The sequence below is a fragment of the Hypanus sabinus genome, unplaced genomic scaffold, assembly GCF_030144855.1.
Source record: "Hypanus sabinus isolate sHypSab1 unplaced genomic scaffold, sHypSab1.hap1 scaffold_193, whole genome shotgun sequence".
NCBI lineage: Eukaryota > Metazoa > Chordata > Chondrichthyes > Myliobatiformes > Dasyatidae > Hypanus > Hypanus sabinus.
Window position 1 is genome coordinate 264,336 of NW_026780025.1, and position 18,009 is coordinate 282,344.

The 18,009-nt window shown below is 45.7% G+C and overlaps 1 protein-coding gene across 1 annotated transcript in view; it reads left to right on the forward strand.

Moving 5' to 3' along the window:
* Nucleotides 1-18,009, forward strand: part of LOC132387510 (zinc finger protein 585A-like) — a 275,678-nt gene that overhangs the window by 217,670 nt on the left and 39,999 nt on the right. The gene's annotated exons all lie outside the window — the stretch shown is intronic.

Genomic DNA, 18,009 nt, shown 5'->3' on the forward strand with positions numbered 1-18,009 from the left:
GTTGAATGAATTGATGCGTGGATGGTACGCAAGACAAAATCTTCAGTGAAACTCTAAACATGATAATAATAAATAGAATTCCCATTTTAATACTGTGGAGATTATTAGACAGCCTGGATTGCCGTCTTGGAACTTCTAGAAGGAGAGTTAAGTGAAGTGCAGAAATTCTTTTAGGAACCTAGATAAACGGAAACACTTATCAAACCCAGGTCGATCCAAGGGTTTGGATCCGCTACCGGGCCAGGTGATGGATATTAAGTTCCCAGGATACATCTCAACGGATGCGTTCACTCCCGGCCTCACCACCTCATCCCCGTCCTAGGATCACAGCACTAGGGGCTGAGCGGCGGCGCATCTCAGGAGGTTCGATGTGAAGGTCCCACAACGTGGACTAACCCAGCAGATTCTGTCCGGGAAGCAGAGGGAGGCCGACTGTTCAAGGAAAAAAGGGGAATCGGCTCTGTTCTCACCTAAGGGATCTCGTTGGTCTCGCCCCACAGAGAATTATCTTTCCCCTGGCTCCCAGCCCCAGGGGGCAAGATCACTCACTTGATCCCAACACCACAAACGATCTGCTGCACCCTTGCACACAGACATGAAAAAAAAAAATCACAGCCCGACCTCTGTCACATTTGATCTTTCTTCATATAATGACCCCACCAGTCCAGGGATCAGTCTGGTGAATTTTCATTGCACTCTCTATAACAAAAACTCTCTAACCTCTTTGTAAATCCTCTATGAAATTAATTTCCATCTTCTGCAGCACCATGTTGCCCCAATCACTCACCTTCCCACCTCCCGCCTTACCTGGATCCACTTCTCACTCCCCAGCTCTTGCCCCATCTCCACCCTCACCTCTTTCCTCTGACTATTTCCCATCCACTCTCAGTCCAGAGGGAGGGACTTGGTCCAGAATGTTGACGGTCCATTTCCCTCCACAGATGCTGTGCAGACACTGAGTTCCTCCGGCAGTTTGTTCTTTGGTCTATATAACCCGTGTTCGTATGGGGAGCGGGATTTTACACCATATTCAAGGTACACTGTCAACAAAGCTCAAATAATTGTTAAAGTCATTTTCAGTCTTGTACCAAAGAGTCTTCCAATGAATACTATGTACTTTTGACCACCCTCCCCATCCACTGCAACTCAGTCCCTCATCATTTAAACACACTCAGTGTTTCTATTTCTCCTACAGTAGTGGGTGATCTCACATTTCCCACACAGGGCTCCAGCTGAGCTGTTGTTCCCACTCACTCCTTTTGCCTTCTTTACGCTGAAATCTCACGACAACAGACACAGAACATAGAACAGGACAACACAGGTGCGGGCACTTCGGCCCACAATGTTGTGCTCAAGCTATTAAATTTGTTATCAAAATGTTAACCTATCAAATCCCTTCTGCCTGCAAAACATCCATGTTCTTCTACTTTCCTCACAGTCGTGTGCTTATCGAAACATCTCTTAAAAGTCCCCACAGTGTCTGATCTATAACCAACCCGGGCAGCACATTCCAGCAAACCACCTCTCTGTGTAAAAACCACTTGCCCCGTCATCTCCTTTAACATTTCCCCACTCACCTTAAACACATGACCTCTGGTGTTAAACATTTCTACCATTGTAAAAAGATATTCTCTGTCGACTCTACCTCTGCCTCTCATAATCTTTATAATCTCACAACAGCCTGCATCGCTCCAGAGAAAACAACAATATTTTGTCCAACCACTCATCATAGCTCATATCCTCTATAACCCAGGCAATATCCTGGTAAAACTCTTCACACCCTCTCCCAAAGCCCTGACATCCTTCCTCGAGTCAGGCTGCCAGAACTGTATGAAGTACTTCAGATATGGGCTAACTCGAATTTTATAAAGCTGCAACACAACTTCACGACTTTTGAACTCAATCCCTTGAATAATAAAGTTAAGCAGGCCAATTGCCTTCTTAACCAGCCGAACAATCTGTGTAGTCAGTTTCAGAGGGCTAAGCACTTGGACTTCAAGATCTCTGTGCTCATCGAAACTGTTAAGAGTCTTGCATTTACATTCGACCTACCGAGGTGCCAAGATGATTATCACTATTGAAATCTCACTAAGTTTTCGCATGTCCTGCTTCATTTATTTCCATGTGCACAACTGTGGGAAAGTACAGGTACAGAGAAACACTGACTTGTCACAGCATCAGAAGCAAATACATTCAGATACACATAGAACATAAAACATACACTTCTGTGTCATTAGCATAATAGAAATATCAGTTTATATCATTAACAATATATAAATATACACCTTGTGTTGATTACAGACTCGGAAGTGTTTGTTTCAATCCCTCAGACAAATTGTTGACTTGGTTTGGGAACAACTGGGCTCCGAGCACTGGCCCCTACAACACCTACTAGGATATCCTGCATGCCCAAGATGGGCCTGGTTATTCCTTGTATTTAAACATACAAACACCAGGAACAGGAGCAGGCCGCACTGCCATTCTGGCAGGTCCTGTCATTCAATGAGATCCGAGCCCCCAACACCGCTTCTATCCCCACTTTGCCTGGACCATTGGCCCCGCATGCAGGTCAACATGCTGCCGGTGTTTGCCTCCCAATGTGGTGAATCTCTCTGGTCGCCACCACCGTTGGCTCAGACATTTCCACTGATGAGCCCCCTCCTGTCCCCACCGGGACAAACATCTTGTCCGCCCCCCCTTACACCAACTTCATCCTTTCAATAAAATCCCCACTCTCCACCTCCTTATTCTGCCAATAACCCTCCCTCCCCGGGAAGAGGACATGAAGCCGTCGGGCCGAGCGGTCTCCGCCTACCTCTCGGCAATACATCAGACTCCGGCCACAGGAGATGCTTCAGAAATGCCCCAACTTCCCTCGGAGGGAAATGGAAATAAATTTACTTTGTTGTTAAATTTGTTTGTTCCGCTTTGACGGAGAGTACAGAATGGGAGGGGACGCTGCCTCATAGGGGATAACGCCCTCTTGGCTAGTCCGCCTCCGCTATTTGGTGTATCCAGTGACCGACATCGCTTCTCATCAATGGGAATAACGCGCCTTCTAAATACGCTACTGAGAGCACCAGTGGGTGTGGGGTGACGTGATTAGTACTTCAGACGTTTACCCATCTCAGCGCATGCCGGGCAGCGCATGTATGACGTAAAATACTGTACACTTGACGTCGGATTCCGGTGTGGGTTGAAATTGTGTTTTAAGATACCTGAATGGACGTTTAATATGATTTTCGTTGGAAAATATAATCAATCTTGGCATTCACCCAGCTGCACCGTATAGGCAGCTGACCTGTAGGCAGTTTGAGTGGGCAGCGGGATGTTTGTTTCGAGTTGGGTCACAAAATCCCAGTTTTTTGGGGAGAGGACTTTCTAGGCTGATCCTGTTTCCTATAGCTTTAATCAGTACAGTGCCTTTTTCAGTATTTTGAAAAACAACTGTTTTACTGATGTAAACCAGTATTGCCTGACGGGTCTACACACAGTGTATTAACAGAAGACCTCTCATTCCTGCAGTCTTTAAATCCTTTATCAGCTTGCACTAATTAAATTGTTAGAGCTTTTCTATTCAACAGATCAACACGCATAACTGGACCACAAGGGCCCTCGAAACTGCTGCTGCAGAGCATGAATTCATGGCTGATCAGATCTAAAAATTCATTACGTATTCCCCCATGTCCATCTCTGTAATACATCAATCCCACTGTTTATCAACAATCCCGAGTTTAAACAGAATTACAGTCTTTCCTTCCACTGGCCATTGAGAAGAAGACTTCAAATTGCTCACAATCAACACAGGAACAATGGATGTTTCCGTCTCAAATAAGGAACTCTGAAAAGGGAACAGGTGTTTGCTGTACAGATCCCGCACCCTTGCTTTGAAACAGGTGGCCGTTGTTCTAGAGCTGATCTCAATCTTTATCTACCCTGTGGAAAATTTAAATCGTGCAAGCTGGAAATAGTAGGAACACAAAAGCCACCACAGCCAGAAGTGACTTAAAAAAAACAAGTATCTCCTTGATCGCTGATCCAATGCACAGACAACTGGTTGTTTGGAAATAACGACCCGAAATAAATATCAGAAGCTGAATTATTCTCACATTACTTGCCCAGAATATTCTGACAGCGTGAATGCAGATTTCCTTCAAATAGCCACGCCCGCCACCCCAACCTCTCGTAACCATGACAACACACACAGTACCGGATGAACTCAGCAGGTCAGGCAGCATCTATGGATGGGTGTAAACAGTCAACGTTACAGACCGAGTCCCTTCATCAGGACTGGAATGGAAAGGGGAAGAGGGCAGATGATTGACTGATTTGGAAGGTGCGGCTTGTTGTTCTGTGACACTCGGTGCTCAGCAGCTGCCTGTCCGGGCACATTCCTCAGAACAGGGAGCGGCCGTTCGGCTGAAATCAAACCCAAACCGGTTGACAAAACGCTGTCACTCATGCGTGAAGAAAGTTTAATAACGTATTTAACCCTTTCGGCTACTGGAAAGAGCGATAGAACCAATCACGCGATGTAAAGTACATTAGCTGGGCTCTCGAAGGTCGGCTGTTCTTTTTTTCATAGATGCTGTCTGGCCTGCAGAGCTCCTCCAGCATTTTGTGTGTGTTGCTCGGATTTCCAGCGTCTGCTGATTTTCTCTTGTTTGAGAGTGATCGGTGACGGGTCACTGCCCCGCGGCATTTTTCACATGTCACTCCCGGAGTGAAAGATGCCTTCTGTTCACACTCAGTAGAAACCACCCGAGAGACCATTTCTGGTTGATGGCAACGGAGTTGTTTCTCTTAAATCATTCGTACAGTAATTGACTAATGAACATGTCGGGACTCCCTTCTCCCACTAAATACACTCCGGATCTCGACCAAAGCCGAGCCTTGCTGTAAACGCTGAATAATTGTGCAGAATCATGGACAACACTTACCTCTGATGTTGTAACCGGACGACGGTCAGTGTGATCCCAGGAAATCACAGTCTGACTACCCGGGTGATCGACAAAGTTCCTGCACCGGTGTGCTCACTCTGTACGGAGAGTTGAGTCTGAGCTGCTGCTCCCGAGGCCACTCGGCTGTGATGTGTCCGCCGCTCATTACAGATTGTCAGGGCCGGGTGAGCCGGGTTAGAGCGGGACTGCCGCAGTCCGGGTCACACTAACTCTCACCGGCTCAGGACGGGTCTGACAGCGGGAGGAGGCGGGAGTGGGGTCAATGTAGAAACCCTGAAGAGGAAAACAAACAGGCTGCGTTAACCTTTTTGTCCCGATTTCCGTGTGGATTTCTCCTTTCTTTTTCAGCGTAACGAGTGGGGCGGAGTTCTCTGTTTAACTCAGCTAGTCGCAGGCTGTGGATTTGGTCTGGGAAGGTCTGATCTCCGCCCTGTGTGTAAACAGGATCTGCCCGGCGTAGGTAGTTTCGGTTCAAAGGTACATGGGAGCCGTATTTCTGCTGAAATTATACCAAGCATGTTCGACTATATATTTCTACTAACTGGGGAAAAAACTGGGAGAGATTATTGCATTTCCTTCCGGACAACTATAGTCACAAGAAATCTCCTTGCCCACGGTTATCGGGGGGTTTCATTTCACAAGCAGAGGTTTGTGAGCCACGCCCTGCCGGAAATGCTTGTTGGATTTATTTCTCTTAACACTAATCTCACACGTGCAGACGGAAAACTGCAGGATGACTAACACCACCACCGCCTGAGGCGGGTTACAATAGAAATGATGACTTCTTGATCACTAATCCAAAACATAGATAACGTGATGCTTGGAAATGAAGATCCGAAGTAAATATCCGAATCTGAATTAGTCTCGCCTCAATCCACCAAGAATCCTCTGTCTCCGTGTCGATATATTTCAAGTCGTTTTCTACTAACTTCAATCTAACCAGTCCAGCGACAGTAATTTAGTAGCTGCGGGGGAGGGGCTGGTGTTGCTGTTCTGCGAGACTCACAGCGCGATTTACCGTGTACAAGCTGTTGCCTGTGCACTGGGCGGATTCTCTGCTGAAACCAAACAGACCAGTTCAACACTCCACTTCAGCTGTGAACAAAAGTGATTTAATTTTGTATTTAAGTATTTCTGTTACAGAAAAATAAAACAATAAACACTTTTTGATATAGAAAAGAAAGATCCCCATTGTCTGCAATCTGAGTGACTACTTGTTACAATTGTGAACAGTCTTTGTGAGATTCCGGCATTTAATTTTACCCCGAACTCCCCATCATTTGTACTTTTAATGTCACATTTTGCGATTTAATGAAATACATCCCTCTGTGGCATTCTCCAGCGTCACGTCCCGAACAATAAAACAGTAAAATCTCACAGCCGTCCTGTTATTCTGGGTAGTTAGTTTTAATTGTGTGTGTGTGTGAGAGAGAGAGAGACAAAGAGAGAGAGTGAGAGTGTGAGTGTGTGAGTGTGTGTGTGTGTATGTGTGTGTATGTGTGTGTGTGTGTGTGTGTGTGTGTGTGTGTGTGTGTGTGTGTGTGTGTGTGAGGTGAGAATGAGAGAGAGAGAGAGAGAGAGAGAATCCTGCCCGTGGGACATTTTAAATATCATTATCCGTGACAAGGTTCACTGCACTGACTCAGTAGAAACCGCCCTGAAGAAGGTGTATGACTGAAGGTAACTTCGTCTTTTATTTGTAACGCATTTGGCCGATAACTACTTCTTTGAACGTGTCAGAGCTGCCTTCTCCCCTTGCATTCCCTCCCGATCCCGACAAAAGCCGAGACCCGCTGTAAACGCTCATGATTTGCAAAATCGGAAACAACATTTACCTCTGACGGTGTTCATTACGATCCCAGATGACAAATTTGCCGATCATGCACCGAAAGTTCAGTCTGTGCTGCTGCTCCCGACCCCATTCGGTTTTCGAGTGTCAGTCACTGATTACGGATAGACAGGTCCAGCTGAGCCGGGGTTAATGAGGCAGTCTGCAGTTCTGGTCCCACACCTCCTCGGCAGCCTGGTACAGGTTTGTCAGCGGGAGGAGAGGGGACTTGGACAAATGCAGCAAACAGACAGAATTACAGAGGCTGCGGGAATCTTCCTTCTCAGTCGCAAGTAGTTTCTGTTTGGGTTTCCGTGTCCCTCTCTCTCACTTTCCTCTTTATTCCTCTGACGCAACCAGCGGGGCGGAGCTTCTCCGTTTTATTCAGCCAGTCTCAGGTTGCGAAGTTGATCCAGCCGGGTTGAGGCTCCACCCTGTGTGTGATCGGGGCTGCCACACCCGTCACCGTTACTTCGGGGAACCATTCTTTAAGAGGTGACGGAGCGGGCAGAATTAACATAGCAGGGGTGGTGTTACCAGTCCGAGAAAATGTCATGGCAGTGACCGACAGTCAGGACCGACTGTAGAACTTGACTAGAGAGGCGGTAAGTGTGGAACTAAGAAGTAAGAAAGTTATGGCCACGTTAATGGGATACAGAGGGATATCTGGCGACAAAGATCGCAGACGGTTGGAAGAAAGTTAAGGTGGTTATAGTACGTGATTTTAACTTTCTACGCTATATACGGGGACTAGGTGGGACAGGGTTCGTTAAACGTGTCGAAGAACATTTCCTGCATCAGTATGCAGAAGTCACAAAGAACGAGAGTGTGATACTGAACCTGCTGTTAAGGCATGAGGCTGGGTAGGCGACAGCAATTAGTGTATGGGAACACTTTGCATCCAATGACCAGGATGCCCATAATTTCAAAGTAAGTATGCAAAATTTTAGGTCTGACCCTTGGCTGAAGAGTCGAACTTAGAGAAAGCGCTATTATGATAATATCGGAAAGATTCTGGCGAGTGTGGATCGGGACAGGCGGCTTTCTGGCAAAAAAAATACTTGGAAGGTGTGAAACCTTCAAAAACGAAATGTTGAGACTACAGATCATGCAAGTGGAGATCAGAATAAAAGGTAATGGTAACGAGCATAGGAACGTTGATTTCCAAAAGTACTGATGCGCCGGTTGAAAGAAGAAAGGAGGTGCATAGCTGACAATGGAAAGTAGGACGAAATTAGGTCCTTATGTATTCTAGCAGGTACAAGAAACGGTCAAGAAAGAAATCAGGGAGGCCAAAAGAAGGCATGAAGTTCCTCTAGTAGACAAGATGAAGGGGAATCCTTGACGTTTTCACAGACATGTTCAGAGCAAAAGGATTGCAAGGAATAAAACTGGTCCTCTGTACAATCAGAATGATTATCCATCTGTGGAGCCGAAACAGATGGCAAAGACCTTAAATGAATTCATTGCATCTGCATTTCATCGGGACACGGATACAGAGTCTGTAGAACTGAGGCCAAGCAGCATCAATTTCAAGAACCATGTACAGATTACAGAGAAGTGGCCGTTTGCGACCCTGAGGCAAACCAGAATGGATAATCTCCAGGGTCAGACAAGATATGCCTTCCGACCCTGCGGAAGGCAAGTGCAGAAATTGACGGAGCCTTCGCAAAAATATTACAAACAGGTGAGGTATCAGGGGACTGGAGAATAATCAATATTGTCCGCCGTTTAAAAAAAGTTGTAAGTACAAACCAAAAAAAAAAAATACAGGCCGGTGTGTCTGACATCAGTTATGGGAAAGTTATTGAAAGGTATTCTGAGCGGCCAGATATATAAGTATTTGGATAAACTTGGACTGACCAGTTCTGATGAAGTGTCTCAACACGAAACGTCGACTGTGCTCCTTTGCACAGATGCTGCCCGATTTTCTGGGTTTCTCCAGCATTTTGTGTGTGTTATTTGGATTTCCAGTATCCCTTGTTAAGGATAGTCAGTATGGCTTTGTGAGGTCTGTTCTAACCACTCTTATAGAGTTTTTCGAGGAGGTTACCAGCAAAGTGAATGAATGCAAGGCAATGGATGTTGTCTATATGGACCTAAGTAAAGTATTTGACAAGATCCCGCATGGGAAGGTGGTCAAGAGGATTCAGTCATTTGACAATCTCGGGATTGCTACCTGTGCCACGTGCGAGTGAGGCGAAGAATAGAATGATTATGCACATTAATACGAGGCTGAGAGCATGGTGCAGGAAGGAAGGGTTCAGGTTTTTGGATAATTGGTCTTTGTTCCAGGGACTTTGGGATCTGTTTCGAAGGGACGGTCTGCATCTGAACTGGAGGGGTACTAACACTCTTGCAGGAATGTTTGCCAGTGCTGCTCGGGGAGGTTTAAACTAGATGTGCAGGGGGCAGGGATCCAGATTACGAGAGAAGATGATATGATGAAGGATGAGGGACAGGTGGGGAATACACGTTTCCCAAATATTAATTGTGTAAAGGAGAAAGGTGAGACAGAACATGTGTTGGAAAAGTTACATGTACAGAGGGTTGGTCAGAAGGAGCATGGGGTTAAATGTGTAGAAGGTTTGGGTGATCTTGAGAAGGTCATCAAAATTCAAAATGCAATTAGCCCGATGGAAGTTCAAGGAGCTGGGTTAGGTACAATAGACAGTGTTTTAAGCAAAGAGAAGAGGAATGGGCTAAGAATTCTATACTTGAATGCGCGCAGTATCAGAAATAAGACAGATGAGCTTGAAGCTCAGATGAAAATGGGGAACTACGATATTGTTGGGATAACGGAGACATGGCTGCAAAGGGATCAGGCCTGGGAATTGAGTGTACCAGGGTATACGTGCTATCGTAGAGACAGAAATATGGGAAGAGGGTGTGGGGTGGCCCTGTTGGTGAGGAATGAGATTCAGTCCTTAGCAAGAGGTGACTTGGGAACAGGGGAAGTAGAGTCTCTGTGGATTGAGCTGAGGAATAGTAAGGGTAAAAAGACCCTAATGGGTGCTGTGTACAGGCCCCCAAACAGTAGCGTGAATATTGGGTACGTTGATTAGGGAGTTAACATTGGCATGTGCTAAAGGTAATGCAGTCATTATGGGAGATTTCAACATGCAGGTGAACTGGGAGAATCAGGTAGGTGCTGGACCGCAGGATAGGGAGTTTGTGGAGTGTCTAAGGGATGTATTTTTGGAACAGCTTGTGCTTGAGCCAACCAGGAACGAGGCTATTTTGGACTTGGTGATGTGTAATGAACAGGAATTGATAAGTGATCTTGAAGTAAAGGAGCCATTAGGAAGTAGTGATCATAACATGATACGTTTTTATCTACAATTTGAGAGGGATAAGGGCAGATCAGAGGTGTCAGTGTTGCAATTAAATAAAGGAGACTACGGAGCCATGAGGGAAGAGCTGGCCAAAGTTAAATGGGCGGATGCCCTGGCAGGAAAGACAGTGGATCAGAAGTGGCAGATATTCTTGGGGATAATACAAAAGATGCAAAAGCATTTCATTTCAATGAGAAGGAAGGATTCAAAGAGGGGGAAGTGGCCACAGTGGTTGACAAAGGAAGTCAGAGATTGTATAGCATTAAAGAAAAAGAAGTATGACAGGGCTAAGATGAGTGGGAATACAGATGATTGGGAAAGTTTTAAGGAACAGCAGATCTTAACTAAAAAAGCAATACGGAGAGAAAAAAATCAGGTATGAGCTCAGTCTAGCCAGGAATATAAAAGGGGATAGCAAAAGCTTTTTTAGCTATGTGAAGAGAAAGAAGATTGTTCAGAACAATGTTGGCCCCTTGAAGAATGAATTGGGAGAAATTGTTATGGGAAACAGGAAAATGGCAACAGAATTTAATGCGTACTTTAGATCTGTCTTCACCAGGGAGGACACAAGCAATCTCCCAGATGTATGGATTGGCCAGGGTCATAAGATATCAGAGGAATTGAGACAGATTGACATTAGGAAAGAAACTGTGATGAGTAGACTGGTAAGACTGAAGGCTAATAAATCCCCAGGTCCAGATGGTCTGCATCCGGGGTTTCTAAAAGAGGTGGCTCAGGAAATTGCGGATGCATTGGTAATCATTTTCCAATGTTCCTTAGATTCAGGATCAGTTCCTGAAGATTGGAGAGCAGCTAATGTTATCCTACTTTTCAAGAAGGGAGGGAAGGAGGAAACGGAGAACTATCGCCCTGTTAGCCTAACGTCAGTCGTGGGGAAGATGCTTGAGTCCATTATTAAGGACGAAATAGTGGCACATCTTGATGGCAGTAATAGGATTAGGCTGAGCCAGCATGGATTTACCAAGGGCAAATCATGCTTGACTAATCTTTTGGAGTTTTTTGAGGGTGTAACAAGGATGTTAGACGAGGGTAAGCCAGTGGATGTTGTGTACCTAGATTTTCAGAAGGCATTCGATAAGGTGCCACATAGGAGATTGGTGAGTAAAATCAGAGCTCATGGCATTGGGGGCAGGGATCCAACATGGATAGAAAACTTGTTGGCAGATAGAAAGCAAAGGGTAGCAGTGAATGGGTGTTTCTCGGACTGGCTGGAGCTGACTAGTGGGGTACCACAGTGCTCTGTATTCGGACCACAGCTCTTTACGATTTATGTCAATGATTTAGATGAGGGCATTGAAAACTATATCAGCAGGTTTGCTGATGATACTAAACTGGGTGACAGTGTGACATGCGAAGAGGACGTTAGGAGAATCCAGGGAGACATGGATAGGCTGGGTGAGTGGGCAGATACTTGGCAGATGTCATTCAATGTGAATAATGCAAAGAGACCTAGGAGTCCTAGTTCATCAGTCAATGAAGGTGAATGAGCAAGTGAAACAGGCAGTGAAGAGGGCAAATGGAATGTTACAAGGGGAATTGAGTACAAGAGCAAGGATGTCCTTTTGCATTTGTACAGGGCCCTGGTGAGACCACACCTGGAATATTGTGTAGAGTTTTGGTCTCTAGGTTTAAGGAAGGACATTCTGGCAATTGAGGAAGTGCAGCGTAGATTCACTAGGTTGATACCTGGGATGGCAGGGCTGTCTTACGCAGAGAGATTGGAGAGATTGGGCTTGTACACTCTGGAATTGAGGAGATTGAGAGGGGATCTGATTGAAACGTTTAAGATAATTAAAGGATTTGATAGGATTGAGGCAGGAAATATGTTCCAGATGTTGGGAGAGTCCAGTACCAGAGGGCATGGATTGAGAATAAGAGGTCAGTTATTTAAAACAGAGTTGAGGAAGAGCTTCTTCTCCCAGAGAGTTGTGGAGGTGTGGAATGCACTGCCTCGGAAGATGGTGGTGGCCAATTCTCTGGATGCTTTCAAGAAGGAGCTGGATAGATATCTGATGGATAGGGGAATCAAGGGATATGGGGAAAAGGCAGGGACTGGGTATTGATAGTGAATGATCAGCCTGATCTCAGAATGGCGGTGCAGACTCGAGGGGCCAAATGGTCTACTTCTGCACCTATTGTCTATTGTCTATTTGGCATTCAGGATTCGGCTTGCAAAAAGTAGTAGTGGAGAGTTGACTCTGTCTGGAAGCCTGCGACAAATGGTGTGCCGCAGGGATCGGTGCTTGGTCCTTCGCTGTTTTGAGGATAATGTGGTTAACTAACCAGCTAATTTGCGGGTAGCACCAAGTTTGCAGGTGTAGTGGACAGCGAGGACGGCTGACAGGGCTTGCAGAAGTATCTGCATCAGCTGTAAAGATGGGCCGAAAATGGCCAATCGAATTTAAAGCAGACAAGTGCAAGGTTTTGTCGGACCAACTAGGATAGGTCTTACATAGTGTACGGTAGGGCACTGAGGATTCTGATTAAACAAAAGAATCTGGGACCACAGGTCCATAATCCATTGAAAGTTGGGCACAGGTAGATAGGTTCTAAAGAAAGCTTTTCTAAAGAAAGTTGCCTTTCATAATTCGATGTATTGAGTGCAGGAGATGGGATGTTATGTTGAAGTTGCATAATACGGTGGTGAAGTCTAATTTGGAGAATAGTATGCAGTTTTGGTCACCTACTACAGGAAAGGTGTTAGTAAGGTTAAGGGAGTACAGAAAAATACAAGGATGTTGCAGGGTCTGTGGCACCTCAGTTATAAGGAAAAATTGAGCAGAGTAAGTCTGGATTCCTCAGAAATTAGAAGACTGAGAGGGCATTTGATAGAGGTATACACAGTTACATGGACCATAGATGATGTAATTGCAAGCAGGCTTTTTCTATTTAGGTTGGATAGGGCTAAAATCAGGGTGAAATTAGAGAAGTTTATGGGGAACGTGGGGGAAAAGATAGAAACATAGGTAGCCTACAGCACAATACAGGCCCTTCGGCCCAAAATGCTGTGCCGAACATGTAGCTGCTTTAGATATTATCTAGGTTTACCTCTCGATAATTCGTCTTCACTCAGAGTGTCGTGACAGTATGAAATGAGCCTGCAGCACAAGTGGTACGGGCGAGCTTGATTTCAACGTTCAAAGTTCCTACCGATACATGGATAGTGGGGATGTGGAGCATTATGATCCCGGTGTAGCTCGGTGGGGGTAGGCAGTTTAACTGGTTTCAATATTGATTAGATGGGCTGAAGGGCCTGTTTCTGTGCTGTCATTTTTATGACTCTTATGTTCCGGGACACGTAATTTCATACTTTTTTCTGGAAGCAAACCAAACCGGTTCTCCAATGTACGATTCAGGGATGTTTATGGCTATTCACTTATTGACACCGGCATCAACTGATTATTGTATTTCCATCCGGGCAATTCTTGCCACAGGAATTCGCCCTCGGTTAACCAGTGGGTTGTTGATTCACACTGCGCCAGAGAGATTTGAGAAATTTGTCTTTCTGAAAAGATGCCTATTCTAAATGGCCAGAAATTGTACCAATGTAGGGAGTGATAGGTTGTTTGGAAATGAGCGCTATTGAGGGAGTGACGCACGAACTTGAGATGGGCGTCCTCACTGTTACTAGAATGGCCGTCGGGGAGGGAGAGATGGAGGAACTGACAATCTTCCCCGCAGTTAACCCGGCTGTCAGAGAGGGGATGATGTATTAATTGAAAATTATAAGCAGCCAGGGACTTAGGTGGTAGGAAAAATGGGAGCCAGGAAGGGAATGATTTCCAATTTTAAAATATTTAAAGGGGTGCAGACCAAAGCGCAGGTGACATTCGCAAATGACAGGCTATGGTCTGCGGCAGCGTGAATGAGTGGAGAAGACAGAGACTGTGGTGAATGGAGAAAGTAGGGGAAGGAGAGATAAAGAGATGAGAGAGAAAGAGAGACGAGAGAGAATTGGAAAGGAAGGCAGTAAACAGAAAAATAGGTAGTGAGATTGATTAGTGGAACAGGGAGAGGGTGGAGGGAAGGAGGGGAAATATGTAAGAGAGTGTGAGGGAAAGAGTTGAAGGGGATGAGGGTGATTGAAAGTGGGAAAGAGTGGTTACAAATGGACAGAGAGGAAGACAGATAGGAGGAGAGAGAGAGTGAGGCAGATGGAGATGGTGGAAAGGAGAAGGGGAAAGAGTGAGAGGTAGAGAGTCAGAGAGGAATGGCAGAGAGACAGAGATACAGAGACAAAGTCTGAGATACAGATGGAGAGTGAAAAACACCCGGATTAGGGACAGAAATAGGTGACCGAAAGCGAGAGAGGGAGCAGATGAAATAGAAAGGGGGGAGAGATCGAGGGAGAGAGAGGGAGAGCAAGAGATTGCGAAGCAGTTAGCTTGAAGGAAAGCGTTTGCAGCGTGGGATACGGAGACCTGGACTGTGCGCAGGAAACCCCCATTGTGGCTTAGGGAACAGTGCAGAGGTACATAAAATTTTGAGGAGTATAGATAGAGTTAATGCAAGCAGGCATTTTCCACTTAGGTTGGGTTTGACTGGACCTAAAGATCATTGATTAAGTGCGACGTGCAAGGTGAAATATTTAAGGTGAACATAAGGGGAAACTTCTTCGCTCAAAGGACGGTGAGAGTGGGAACTAATGGAAGTTGGATGTGGGTTTGATTTACAATAACGAGACAGAGATTCACAGACTCATAGAAACGTACAACACAGAAACAGTGTCTTCGGCCAATCTATTCTGTGAAAAGAGAACTGCCTATTCGCATCGACCTGCCCCGGACCACAGCCGTCCATGCCCCTGCCATCCATGTGCCTATCCAACCTTCTCTGAAACGTTGAAAACGAGCTCACAGGCACCAGTGCGGGAGCAGCTCGTTCCACACTCTCACCATCCAGTGGGTGAGAAATTTTCCCCTCATTTTCCTCTTCAGCTTTTCAACTTTCATCCTTCTCCCATGACCACGGACTGTCATCTCGTGCAATCTCAGTAGAAAGAGAAACACTGAAAATCTTCAGCTGCTGGATGTCAAAGCCACACGCGCACATGCAACTGGAGCTCAACAGGCCAGGCAGCATCTGTAGAAATGAGTAAATATTTCAGGCTCAGTCCTGATGAAAGTTCTCGGCCCGAAACATCGACAGTTTACACTTGTCTATAGATGCTGCCTGGCCTGCATTGTACGTACGTGTGTGTGTTGCTCAGTGGAAAAATCCTTCTTGCATTTACGATATATTATTTATTATGCCTCTGTCAAATCCCCCTCTATCTTCTACGCTCCAAGAATTAAAGTGCCAACCCAACCTTTTCTTTTCCCTTAACACTCAGGTCCTCCAGATCCGACGACATCCGACAACCTGATTTATAGCTTTCTTGTTAGTAGATGACCAAACCTGCCCACAGTACTCCCAGTCAGGCCTCAATGGTGTCTTATACAACTTCAACATTACACCCTGTCTCCTATAATCAGCACTTTGATTTATGAAAGCCAGCGTGACAAAGGCTTTCATTTCGACCCCTATATACCTCTGCCGCCACTTAAATGAATTATGTGCCCGTTTTGCCAGATTCCGTTTTTCTACACCACCCCGCGTACCGTTCTCTGTGTAAATCTTATCCTGGGTGGTCCTACTGAAATGCAGCACCTGTAGAATCTGACAGTAACAGTCCCTCATGAACCTGCAGCGGCCTTCAGTCACCGTAGTGGTTAAACTTTTAACACGAGCTGATTTGAACTTCCACACTGACGTTAAGTTGCTGGTGCTGCAGCAGCTGGGATGATCTAGTCAAACTCTTTGCTCACTCCGGGCAGAAATATGGCCTCTATTTATTGTAAAGTCACCGGAGCATCACAAGATGGGTTAAGTGAATGAGTCTCTTCACACACACGGAGCAGGTGAACGGCCGCTTCCCAGTGCGAAGCTGTTGGTGTATCTGCGATGGCCGACTGAATCCTTCCAAAATGAGAGCCAGAGTATGACGTCAAACTGCTGTAACGTCACGGCATTGTATCCAATCAGATCACAGACATGGACACGTGTTCGGTCTCTCCTGGGAGCGAGTGGGGCGCTGTCTTCTCCAGCATCTCGGCCTCGACATTCAAGGATCAGTGGCATTCAAACGCTGGTGAACTGACAGATACAGCGGAGCTATCGTTCTGTTGTGTTTGTGATTCCTTCCCACACACAGATCTTCTGACATTTCTACACTGTTAAAAGTTTACAGACCACGTCAGTGGGTGAAGGACAACATTTCAACTCAGGTAATTTTAATCTCCATGGTGCCTTCAGAAAAAAAAGCACTGTTGCAGCACAAAACAATTTGGAGGAACAAGATTTCATGTTCTAACTGGCTACAGTTCCGGCATCAGGCACAATATCAAACTCTCTGCTTCCCTCTCTGTATCAAAATGGATCATTCCTCCCCTTCATCAGTCTGTGACTTTGCTCAGGTTGTCTGTCTCCTTCGCATTCTGAGCATGCGCCACACACCCACTAAGATTACATTTTATTTACACGGATGCGGCTAGACTTTCTGATTATCGTGTCCCTCATGGCATCTGTCGGTGGTAAACTCAGAGTCAGCAATGGTATTGATCCTCAGTAGTTGATTAGGCTTTTTCGTTGGAGATCGATAAACTGCGGGTAGTGTGCAGCTGGATGTGCAGCATTTTCAGACTGGAAGGAGGAAGCGTTTGGAGTTCCCCAGAGATCAGTCTCTGACCACAGTTGTTCACAGTTGTTCACAGTTTAATGTCCTGGCGGAGGCAGCGAGATATCAGATGTCCCAGACTGCCGGTGACGCAGAAAGAGTTGAGTTGGGGAAGGGGAGGCTTTTCACATGTAATTTCGTAGCTTTGCAATCAGTACATAATGCACTGTGGGGCTGCAGTGGCGGGTTTCATTGCTGGGATCAGTGTACAGTCATTGTGGGCTATGAGGATTTTGTGAATAAATCGCCATTCTCCAATCAAGAATCTCAAGCCGCGGAGTAAGCCTACCGTTTGTATATTTAAGTTGTATGTATGGCATTGTGGTAACCGGACACTATAGACCTCCACGAGCTCTCTATCCAGGCCTTTCAATATCCGACTTCATCCGTAAATTTGACCACAGGTCCATGAATACTGTTATCCGATGCATTGACATCGAACATAAAAATAAACGTTGCTAACCAGACACCTGTGGACCTCTGGGGTAATAATCTCAGAATTGCTGCCTGTGCCCCTGCTAGCGATTAAAGAATATCATTGTCAGGCGTATTAATGTGTGGCTGAGAGACTTGTCTAGGGGGCAGGGCTTCAGATTCCTGGATCACTGGGGCCTCTTCCGGGGGAGGTACGACCAGTACGAAAAGGACGGGTTACACCTGAACCCAAAGGGGTCCAATATCCTCGCGGGCACAGATGGAAAAGAAAAGAGGATTTATGGGAGGAAGCTTCCAACTAATATCAAAGAAGATATTAAAAGCTTATTGTTAAGAACATAAAGGATAAATTAGAGTCAAGTGTAGATATAGAACCAATGCAAAATAAAGCTGGAGATATTGTAATGAGAGATGCAGAGAGGGCAGTGGAACTGAATGAGTGGAAGACGTCTGCAGTATATCGGACATTCAAGAGTGTCACGGAAGTGAAGTTTGTGCAGTGAAAATTATGACTGAGAAGGTGCTCAGGAAGCTCAATGGTCTGAGGTTGGATAAATCTCATGGACCTTATGGAATGCACCCTTGTGTTCTGAAGGGAGCAGCCGGAGATATTGCAGAGGCATTAACAATTATCTTTCACGAATTGTTAGATTTGTGGCATTGTACCAGGTGACTGGAAAATTGGAAATGTTACCCCGCTATTTATGAAGGGTG